At 40.6% G+C, this 12,500-nt stretch overlaps 1 protein-coding gene across 3 annotated transcripts in view; it reads right to left on the bottom strand.

Annotated features, from left to right (window-relative positions):
• psd2 (pleckstrin and Sec7 domain containing 2) overlaps positions 1-11,188 on the bottom strand; it is a 73,110-nt gene extending 61,922 nt beyond the window's left edge. The window contains exons 1-3 of one of the 3 annotated variants that reach the window (XM_080746396.1): positions 11,081-11,188; positions 9,206-9,358; positions 8,591-8,722 (exon numbers count right to left, since the gene is read on the bottom strand). The gene's annotated coding sequence lies outside the window, so the exon portion shown is untranslated. Of the gene's footprint in view, positions 1-8,590; positions 8,723-9,205; positions 9,521-11,080 lie in introns of those variants that run through there. The other 2 variants (XM_080746397.1, XM_080746395.1) reach the window with 2 other exon arrangements.
• Between the last annotated feature and the right edge of the window lie 1,312 nt (positions 11,189-12,500).

The following is a 12,500-nucleotide window of genomic DNA, read 5'->3' as shown; positions in this document are numbered from 1 at the left end:
CATCAGGGATCTCCATATTTGGGCATAAAAGGGATTCGTTCCCCCTGGCATCACAGGGATCTCTCTAACATGGCATCATTAATATTGATAACAACAGGAAACTCCATATATGTGCATAAAAGGGATTCTGTTAGTGTGACATCACAGTGACATCAGAGCATGATGACATCATGATGACACATTTTTACGGTCTATGGGTTTGCCCATAGAAAAATGTGAACACGTCTACACCGACACGGACAAGCTGTGACATTTCTCATGGTAAACTCAAAAACACATGCATGCAGACACACAGTGTGTGTGTGCCCGTCAAACCGGGCGTCGATTGAGAGTGTTTACAGCGCCTGCACTGGATGCCATGGCAGGACAAACAACAGAGAGCTCTAAAGCCTGCATGATTCACGCGTCGCGATGCAACATGTGAGCTTGTAGATTGGCCATTTCCCATGCAAAACACGATGCATAAGTATAACTCAGGCATGAGAGACAGATGGGAGGCGCACAGTAGGGTGGATCTTAAATTACCTTTTTTTGATTTTCTTGAGTCTCACCCCCCAATTATGTTCCAATGTACAAAAAAATGCTTTGGTTAAAATTTGGTTGAATTTCAAGCATATTTAGAGGTAGCTCAATCAAGTCAAAGATTGTACATTTTATTGGTCAAAATCGTTTTTTTTAATGTGTTATACATTACACATTATTCTTACACTAAGCACAGAAATTATATTTTTTAAGCTTACAAATCTAAACACAAATCTGATTACATGTTTGTCATATGTCAAACCAGAATTAATGTATTGTAGGAAATAGCAAAGCAAAGAATTACATTTTCATTTAACGTGCACAATGACATGTCTTTATTGCACACTCTTCAATCATACTCACAACACACAACAAGCACACAGCCCCACTTCCTTGATTACCCCCAAAAAAAACGAAAGTCACTGCAGTATAGTAATTCAGTAGTTACTGATCAATTAAAGTTTGTTTACGGCTATCGGGATACTTGTGCCGATGGTTCTGCACAATTTGCAGCAAGTATTGGAGTTGGGACTCATCTTTAGTAATGAGACCACAATATTCTTGTATTAGGGCAACCCCACGCTCTGCATGATCATTGACAACATTCATCGCCTTCACTACAGCCAGAGCTTCTTGGTAGTCCACCCTGGGCTCCCACTCATCGGGCTCAACGTCAAGGAAGTCACCTGGGAGATCCATCATTTTGAAAAGCACTTCAATGTTCTTCCTTGCAATTGTTCCAAGGTCAACAGTAATTATCTTCATATGCCCCTGTTCATGATCTTCATTTCCATCTTTCATGGCTCTCACCATCAGCCTCTTCGTTTGCGCGCTCACTTGACTGTCAAACAATGCAAGTCCGACGATCTCTGGAGCCAAATACCATAAGTGATTGGAAAACTTTTGAGAAGCAGCTTTAGACACCTCAGCATTTATTGATGAATATTCCAGCAACGATTTTAACAGCTGCCAAGTCATTTAGTGGAGCGCTGACAGCAACAGGTGCCATCATCCATGCCTCTGATGCCTTCACATAATTGTAAACTGCAAAAATGCACAAATCCATGCATGCTTTTTCTTCCCTGAAGGTCAGTTTGAATTGGCCATGAAACATCCAGATCTTCATACAATAAATAACCTTTGCCATCCAACGGGCATGATGGGTAGCTCCTGGAGCTCTGAACCGGATACCTCGAGCAGCGAGGTATCCGGTTCATCAATAAATGCTGAGGTGTCTAAAGCTGCTTCTCAAAGGTTTTCCAATCACTTATGGTGAACAGGGGCATATGAAGAGAATTACTGTTGACCTTGGAACAATTGCAAGGAAGAACATTGAAGATTTTTTCCAAGGTGCTTTGAGTGGGAGCCCAGGGAGGACTACCAAGAAGCTCTGGCTGTAGTGAAGGCGATGAATGTTGTCAATGATCATGCTGAGCGTGGGGTTGCCCTAATACAAGAATATTGTGGTCTCATTACTAAAGATGAGTCCCAACTCCAATACTTGCTGCAAATTGTGCAGGACTATCGGCACAAGTATCCCGATAGCCGTAAACAAACTTTAATTGATCTGTACTGTAACTACTGAATTACTATACTGCAGTGACTTTCAGGGGTTTTGGGGGTAAACAAGGAAGTGGGGCTGTGTGCTTGTTGTGTGTTGAAGAGTATGATTGAAGAGTGTGCAATAAAGACATGTCATTGTGCACGTTAAATGAAAAATTGCAAATTGTCATTCTTTGCTTTGCTATTTCCTACAATACATTAATTCTGGTTTGACATATGACAAACATGTAAATCAGATTTGTGTTTAGATTTGTAAGCTTAAAAAATATAATTTCTGTGCTTAGTATAAGAATAATGTGTAATGTATAACTTAAATGTGCCTGCAGTGCAATTCGATTTTGACCAATAAAATGTACAATCTTTGACTTGATTGAGCTACCTCTAAATATGCTTGAAATTCAACCAAATTTTAACCAAAGCATTTTTTTGTACATTGGAACATAATTGGGGGGTGAGACTCAAGAAAATCAAAAAAAGGTAATTTAAGATCCACCGCACACGCACACGCACACACACACACACACACACACACACACACACACACACACACACACACACACACACACACACACACACACACACACACTCACTTGAAGGCACATACTGTAGTTATACACATATGGAGAATGAGTGCGTGTTCTTCTGCTTGTGGTCTTTGAGTTTGATTGTAGTTTAGAAAGCACATCATGCGTATGTGTGTGTGTGTGTGTGTGTGTGTGTGTGTGTGTGTGTGTGTGTGTGTGTGTGTGTGTGTGTGTGCGTACGTGCGTGTGTGTGCGCGCGCGAGAGTGTACATTCACTATTCGCTGAGATGAAGAGGAATTCAAAGAGTGAGTTATAATTCATCTATTTTATTGATCTCTAACCAAGATTCCTTTGTTACTATTTATATGGAAATCGACTGAGGTGCCAGAATTGAGCTCCCAGTGGGAAAGAACTGGAGAACCAGTCTCTTAAGCTGTAGTAACAGTATGATTATTTAATAGATGAGCTCAAGGAAGAATTAGTGTAAAATATAAATTCTATCAGAGCCTGCTGGCTGCTGCCAATTGATTAAATGCAAACGCATCACATTTTACAAGGTCACTGCGCTCTCAGAACTGGTTGCATAGACAACATTTGGTAATGGAGCAAGATCGGTGCTTAAAATGCAGGATGGTCACTCCAGGTTTTATTTTTTTCTTCTTTTCTTTCCTATATTTATTACAAACCCTGTTGTATTTAGGGAAGATGAGAGAATAGCCCGTCCTTGTCTGCGTGTCCCTGAATAACCTGTGCTGGAACACATAGACAGTAGACACTGTTTTTTGAATCCAGATAACATTATCTATTTTGTTCACAGCAAACTAGCAATTTAATGTGGTCGGTCTACTGCTTTCATTATTGTGTTGGAGCCAGAAACGAGCTGGGTCTGGTCTTCAATGATTCCTTTAACCAGCTCATCAGCATTCATTACTGGTACGGATGAGTGTGTGTGGGGTTTCTGTGACATAACTCCCCCCCCCCCCCTCCCCCATCCACATATAATAGACAGACTGGGAAAAATGGGTTAAAAGATGAGTGGGAGATAGAAAGAGTCCAAATACACTGAAACTCAGAAAAGATAAACGATACATCGTAATATCCAATGGGAGCTCTTTCATTTTATTTCTGTTTCAGTCAATCTGACTCTATTTCCTAATAGCTATAAACGGCATTCTCAATAAAATGAAGTGAAGGGGATTTCAACAATAGCTTGGTTGGCAAAGAAGCTGATACAAAAGTTGATTAGTCAAAGTGAAAGAGGGATGAAATAAGTTGGCACAAAATGGGCTATAGAAGGCCTATAGAAAAGTGTACGACCATGATTAGAGTATTCTTTGTGGATGGGTACAGTCCCCTCTGTGTTTTTGCGTGCGTGTGTGTGTGTGTGTGCGCGCGCGTGCAGAGAGAGAAACAGACAGGGAAAATATTGATGACCTTGCCAGCTGGTGACAGAATGTGCCACCATGTGTGATAGACGTGGTGTGTGTATGTGTGTGCGACGTGCGTGCATGTGTGCCAACTCTGAGTGTACTGGGCAACCATGTCAACAGACAAACCTATTACCATAGCAACAGCGCCACACTTAGCCCGTCTGTGCCAAGTTGTAAATATGGAAGTCATATAAATATGGAAGACACACTCCAGTGAAATCACCAGTGGTTTAAAAGTTCCATGCTGATACACTGGGGAAGTCGGCGCACGACGGCGCATTGACCATATGCACGTGGCGGCAATTTAGCTCTTACGTCATACTTGGGCATACCATGTGAAACTGTGTTCCAACTATAGTTTTCATAAACTGCCAATTTGCCTAGTGCATCACTTTCTTTTTATTCTGGACTTTTTGTTGGTTAATTTCATTACATTTTCAAAGCAAAAACTAATAAAGCATCGGGTAAACACGCATCATGTAGGCTTAGTGGAGTGACTAGACTACAGGAGTCGGGAACAGAGTCCTTCCTTGCAGTTTCATAGGGCCCCTTGGAGCCACCTGGCTGCCCCCAGGGCCACCAGGGGGCCCCCAAGCACCCTTGTATCCCCATGGGTTTGTCTAAAGCCCATTTTAACTAAGAGTGTTTAAGACAAATTGTAGACTAGAAAATATCCAAGAGATGATTTTCATACACACCATAATACAAAAAGGGAAATTATACTATATACATGTACATACACAAAAAGGAATACAAATATCTTCATAATGCAATACAAAATAACAATACATAATACAATATATATATATATCATTTGGGCATTTTATTTAAATAACTACAAAAGCTCTGCGAGAGAAAATAAGCAGACATCCTGTCTGACCTATAAACCATAGGTGGTTATTAGGTTATGAAGAAGTACAGTTTTTCTATTGTTAGACAGTATGAGATGTGTACCATGTCTTACAGTATTTATAAGCTGTGTTAATAGCCAATATATTTGACACTTTCACTGTAAATTCAATTTTCAGCTGAGACATGGGCAGCAGCTTGGGCCCCAACAGCACACAGAGGATTGGAACAAGCTCGCATTTTGTACAGGTTTGACATATTTGGAAATAATCCCATGTAATATTTCTAAATTAAATTCGGACTTGTTTCTCTCTAGAGAGAGTTGTGTTGTTTGCAGCTGCCATACATTATTCCACTCGATGTTTGGACAACAAGCACATTTTCCCACTACGGCTGCATGCACAGTACGATGTAGTTGTTGCTGCTTGCACAATGTTTTTTATATACTACTCCTGTATATGCTGTCAGAGCCATATCTACTGTACATTGTCAGTATCATCATCTCTATCAGATTGTGTACTGTTACTTAAGGAGTAGAAGCCAGATCTTTAATGCAAAAAACAAGTCAATCCAATGTTTATACAAAAATAAACCAGTAAGACTACCTAATTGGGAGATAAGCGACCGTCACGTCGCATACACAAACTTTAGAAGGCAATCGTATAGCTAATCAGGAGGGAATATGGGAAATGGGACAGATCCATGTTGATGACATGACTTTAGAGATACTGTGTACCGCTTCGCGTGATTTTAGACAAAATCTGTAGGAGCAGTGACCAAAAATGTGTTTTGCAAAAGTCGGCTTGATGGTGGCACAAAAATACATAATTTCTTTCACAACTGTCATGTGCACATATCCCAAAATTATATGGTTTATAAAATTGTCTGTAGAATACACATGGCTCCTTTACTGTTCCACTTTCTGGCTTTTTGCCAGCTTTGAATGCTACCTTGATAGAGTTTGTTCACTGTTGAATAGGGATGGGTATCGTTCACCTTTGAATCGATACGATACCTTTTTCGATACCTGGGAATCGATACGATACCCTTTTCGATACCATTTTCGATACTTTTTATTTATTATAATTATTATTTGCCTTTTTCTATGGGCTATTTTACGCACCAAAATAGGTTATTAAGCCAGTATTCAGCCATTTTCATGTCAAGAGCAGAGAGTATAGATGTTGGATAATCATTATAATAATAAACATTATAGGCTATTGTCGGCTATTTTCGACAGTGACGAGTGTAGCCTACAAAAGTAGTCATTAAACTCTCAGTAGCCCAACTGTTACAGATGCGACCGGCCAAGGGTGCGTTCAAGAGTATCGAAACAAGGTATCGTTCGTTTTCTACGTGAACCGATACTCGATAGTATCGACGCCATGGATCGATACCATTTAAAGTATCGCAGACGATACCCATCCCTACTGTTGAATATGGGCAGTGCTTTTTCTCTTTAGTCTTTCCCCACTCCAGTGAGTTAAAAAAAACAGTAGTATCTTCCAGTCCATCCATAATGTGCTACACAGAAAGCACAAAGTGCTTCTATGTGAGCTACATTATCTAAAAATGAAAAAATACTCATAATCTCCAATTATGAATGATGCAAAGCCTGCAGAGCCAATTCAGGCAGACAACTCAAAGGAGAGCCAATTCCTGATCAGGTGATCAGTCTTATGCTCTCTCCATCTTATTGGGGCGGGCTATTTAAACCTCCCTGCTAGGGATGGGTATCGTCTGCGATACTTTTAATGATATCGATTGCATGACGTCGATACTATCGGGTATCGGTTCACGTAAAAACGAACGATACCTTGTTTTGATACTCTGGAACGCACCCCTGGCCGGTCGCATATGTAACAGTTGGGCTACTGAGAGTGTAATGACTGCTTTAGTAGGCTACACTCGTTACTGTGGAAAATAGCCGACAATAGCCTATAATGTTTATTATTATGATGATTATTCAACGTCTATACTCTCCGCTCCGCCACACTGTGTGATCATCATCATCACCTAAAAGTATCGAAAAGGGTATCGTATCGATTCCCAGGTATCGAAAAAGGTATCGTATCGATTCAAAGGTGAACGTCCCTACTCCCTGCTCACAGCTCATTCTTCTTACTGCTGCTCTGCACTCTGCGCTATGGTTTTTTGCTCCCACCATCATCCCAGCATCCACCTGAGGGCTCTGTTTCTATGGTTCCCTTATGGGGGTCTATTTCATTCCATTCCCTGTAGAATATAGTTGGCAAATCATTTATTTCTGCTTATAGGGAATGCTTACAGGGAATGAATTAGATGGGACAGAGCCGTGACGCCAAATATGCTTAAATATTTATGCTCGAATATATTTATTTAATCCAAGTTGTCTGTCTGACTGAACTGGACCTTTAGTTATATCCCTCTTTCCAGTCACCCGAGAAAAGAACAAAGTATTCATCAATCTGAAATAAACATTATGTGACACATCACTTACATTCTCCCAGTACAGAATTTTGTCTGCAATGCTAGAATTTCTTATTTCTTACTACACTACTACAGTTTATATAGATGTACTTTTGTTTGCGTGGTACCCTAGTTTCTTCGTTGCAATACAATGTTCTCTTTGCATTCTATTTATGTGACTAGTTACACTGTCATTTGTTTACCAGGGTTCATGTCATTTACTCTGACTTTGCAGTTGTAAGTTGCTACGGACAACAGCGTCTGCTAAATGCCTAAATTGAATCATGCGCCTCATGACTTTCCCTAGAAACCTACACCCTTGACTCAGAAGTTCAGTCACAACACCAGCCGATTCAGGTACTGTAGTTCTTTGATGGCGATCTGACCTACAGATTGATTCGTTATACAAGATTTCAGATTAAAGTCGTTTTAGTGCTTTCCAAGAACAGGTAGAGTAACTCTTTGCGCTGACTTGAGATGATTTGCATGGACTTCCTGTCTATCTGTCTGTTTGTAGATGGATAGATACCTTTATTATCCCACGGGGGAAATTCAGTTGCCCAGAGGCAGCACAGCAGTTTAAGGTTACAAGTTACAAAGAAGTAAGAAAAAGAAAAAGAGTACTGTAGTGTTGTCTGTCTGTGTGTCTGTGTGAGTGAGATGCGAGATCTTGATCAGACTAGGCAAACGATGATGATGTCATGGTATCACTGGTGATTTTGAGTGGAAAGTTTCAAAAGTCAAAAGTATTGATTGATGATGGCTTATTTCCATACGTGGAGCACCTAATATTGATTCTTACAATGTCAACGAACTGACCAAGACCAGAATGTCATCACATTCAACAATCACACTCCACTGATCATTTTCTTGTCCCTTGTCAGCTTGTGTTGACTACATGTTGTATAGCCCAGATACAATAAAAATAAACAGCCTTCTAATAGCCTAGATCCATGTTTCTCTACCAAGTAGTGCGTTATTAAAATGTGCTTTGCCTGAAAGCATTTGTCCTGAATTCTAAAGCTATATGATTTTCAGTCACCTTGTAGTGCTATATGTGCCATACCATAACAGCTGTTTTTAATGATTTGATGGGTTTAATTAAAAAAGGGGGGGTTTGTATATCACAGGCAGTTCCCGCACGCACACGTGCACGCACACACACACACACCCACACACCCACACACACACACACACACACACACACACACACACACACACACACACACACACTATTGAATAAGGGGACTTACCCTGTCACACCAGACAGTTGAACCTGACAGCTGATCCCAAAGTGGCTGCATATTGGATTGGCTTGTAACATGTCTTGTCCTTCAGTGTCGTCCCGTACATCTCCCATGTTAATCCAATCTACTGCACAAGCTCTTCACAGGGGACAGTCCATGCATTAAACATGGGAAAACACACTACAAAACCTCACATTTTGTTTAAGAACACGACGGAAGGCTGTATGTTTTTACATGTAAAGGCTCCCTGACCGTATCACTGATGAATCGGGACGATTCCAGCGAGGAGCCAGAAAGCATGATGGCAACTTTAATCTCATTTTGCAGTTAGCAGAAAAAAATACCCTTCTTCAGTGTGCCACTGCCATGAGTCATGTGAAACTCCATTCCACAATCCTTCTACAGTATTTTAGCTAAAGAAAAAAACTATGAACATTTCTGAGAAGCAGAATCAAGAAAATAGCCTTCTTCAGTGGATACAATACAATAAAATCCTGAGAATTCGATGAACTCTGAAGGTGTACAAATCACAATTGTACACTCTCAGCGTTAAATGAACACCCAGGATTTTAAAGCGTAATACAAAATGCTGTATTCAAAGACGAAACTTAATAGACTTACCCGCCATTCTGTTCTCCTCTTTTGTCTTTTGCTTCTGCGTTGTGTGTTTGAGTTTAGAGACCAAAGGTCACAGGAGAGGTCATTCACTGTGCAGGTCTGTGCAACTGGCTGCCAAACTGGATTCCAGGAACCAATAGCATACTGTAGTGTCCACTCAAACAGATAGCAAAAACAACACATAGGCCTATCAGATATTTGCCACATCTCAGGGATGAAAATGTTTTCTATTTAGTTGCTTTTCATTTGTATAACGTCGTTGTTGGGTGAAAACCTTGTATGTCCAAAGCCGTTCGTTTTGCATTTTTCATTTTAAAAATGATTTAAATGAGTGAAAACAGCTGATCTACAAGCACACAACACCTCGCGGTGCGAGGCGTTGTGTGCTTGTAGATCGGCTGTTTTCACTACTTTTGTGAGACGGCCCTGTATGATGAAGCAGGTCTTTACTTTGCGAAAGAACGTACTGTACACATTTGAAACTTGGAGATACGAGGTTTCTGCCCAACAGTGACGATAAGTAAGTCTTGATAATGAATGAATGAATGAATGAATGAATGAATGAATGAATGAATCATTATTTGTTAGACATTGATTGGTTTAACTTCTTACACATTTATCTCAATACTGAAAAGTCACTTTCAAATGTGTTTGTACTATCTAGGATCCCTACTGATTTGCAACATGGACATTTAGGTGAACCTCTTTATTCATAATGAGTATTAGTGTTCATTTTCCATTTACTTCTATCGTTTGATATGACCACAACAACCATGTGAATAAGTGTGACTGGTTTCAACTGGTATCTCTCTCCACACAGCACAGCAGGCACCCATATAAATGCGTGGTAGACCATAAGCCACATCAAAGACTATAGGTTCTTAAATCGGGGTTCCCTGGAACATAATCTTGCTAAATGAGGTTCTGTGACCTTGACATTAAATGGGCTTGGAATGGGAAGTCCCGTTGGAATGGAGTATTTTTAGGTCGCTGCTGTTTTCACTTTTGCCAGCAGAGGATGCTGTCCCTGTGTGGATTTAAATGTCTGTGACCTTGTGAGTGGCTTCTTTAACTGTATCTATTGCACAAGTGTATTCATAAATGCAGATGAGATGAAGATTGGGAATGGAATTTTCCCAAGGTAGCCTATGTCACATAATGGAAATACAGGTGTGATGCTCAGCTTTAACTGACAAAAATAGGGAACAGTGTTAAATAATATCTATGACTGGAAAGGCACAATTAGGACCAGATCTTATGGGGACAGTGGGGGATTTTCAAGGAGTGACTACACATTCAAACGGAAGTATGACCATACATGTAATTTAGAACAATAGGGAACAGTGTTAAATTATATCTATGACTGGAAAGGCATGATTAGGACCAGATCTTATGGGGACAGTGGGGAATTTTCAAGGTGTGACTACACATTCAAACAGAAGTATGACCATACATAATTTAGATAGCATTTTTGATATAGACCGGTATCAGGCCATTTTCGACATGGCACTTCCCAAGCGATGGGGTATAGCTTCGATGTACGTTGTTTTGATTTTTATTGATTTTACTGAATACAGGTCCTTGGTCTACCTACGTTTTTTAAATTAATATTTCTATCCATTTGATGTTGATGTATTGATGTTATACCTTGCACTGTCCTTGCTTATTGTAAATCGCTCTGGATTAAGAGCGTCTGCTAAATGCTTACATTGTAAGTAATGTATTATTCTATAGGCACATTGGCATGCATACAGGCATATACCGGTAGTCTATGCACGCACGCACGCACGCACGCACGCACGCACGCGCGCACGCACACGCACACACACACACACACACAATAAACAACAACAACGTTGTGGTTATGATTCATACTACCTCTTCTTCTCTCTTCCTCCCATAATCCCTCTTGGTTCTAAGTCAGGTCTGCGAGGGGGAAACACTGGTCTGATGGCAGATTGAAGGCGTTTTGGGGAGAAACACAAACACATTAATCATACACCAGCACGAGACTTTCTGGGTCAACCCACAGATAAGGACAGGTAAATGTATGTGAGTGAGTGAGTGTGTGTGTGTGTGTGTGTGTGTGTGTGTGTGTGTGTGTGTGTGTGTGTGTGTGTGTGTGTGTGTGTGTGTGTGTGTGTGTGTGTGTGTGTGTGTGTGTGTGTGTGTGTGTGTGTGTGTGTGTGGTGTGTATTGGACCCGAAGCTCTGCTCCGAAAACAGTGGCAGCCTGAGAGGTCGACAAACTGATGATGTCACACTCACAGTATCACTGATGATTCTGTGTGGAAAGTTTCGAAAGCTGAAACTATTGATTGGTGACTTCTTATTTCCATCTGTGACACATTTATCTAATATTGAAAAAAAATCATTTTAATTCAAAAATAAAATGTGAATCTTACAGAATTAAAGTCACCTATAGGCAAACCTACTGACATTTTTGTCATTTGATGGTGACCCGGCGGATATGGATGTGTGTCACGGTGACACTGTCACCACATTATGTGAACTAACACTAGATACATTTCCAGTTTTCTTTTGGTGTCTGTTTCAGTTCACTTGTCCTGCATTACATGTGATAGGAAATACTTTCTTTCCTCTGTTGTCAGAAGAAAGCGCCAAATGTTTCCATTAGCACAGATGGAGATAGACAAGAGTAAAGTATAGGCAAAGCAGTAGGTGAGTAACACACACATTCATTCTATTTCTTTTGTACTCACTGTCTCTTTCCATGACAAAGAAGCTGGTTGGGCACAGCCTCCTCTGTAATACTAATCTAATCACCCTAAACTAATCCTCACCATTGCCCCACACACTGCCACTTTACAGCAGCAGGGGGGTACTACTGTTAACTATCCCAAATAAGTATTTATTCATGCTGAAAAATGCTTTATCCATGGCAGCGAAACTACTGTTTTCACCTAACCCTGTACGTGTACTGTAAGTGGGGGCTGGCTGCATAGGCACTAACTAATATTTATAGCTGACAGTGTGGGATGTCGCACGCCACGTATAAGCCAGACGAGTTAAAAAACAGCTCCAGACACAGATCAGAAATCTGTCTTTTTGCATCCAGTAGACTGGAGGTAGGGAGTGAGTGAGTGAGTGACGCTCACACCATCCAGTCAAACTTGTCTGACGTGTCACACTAGGCGAGGCTTTAGAGATAACAATGAGTGCTGGCAATGTCACCCCATTAACCCATGTGTCAACAACCTGTTGACGGAAAAAGTTCCTTTTAAAAAAAGCTTTCTTCCGTCCGGTAAATGTGTTGGATTGTTTACAGGCACGGGCAC

This window comes from Nannobrachium achirus (assembly GCF_963921795.1).
Source record: "Nannobrachium achirus genome assembly, chromosome: 17".
NCBI classification, from domain to species: domain Eukaryota; kingdom Metazoa; phylum Chordata; class Actinopteri; order Myctophiformes; family Myctophidae; genus Nannobrachium; species Nannobrachium achirus.
The sequence above is the reverse complement of the archived record's forward strand: the minus strand, read 5'-3'. Positions and strand labels throughout refer to the sequence as shown.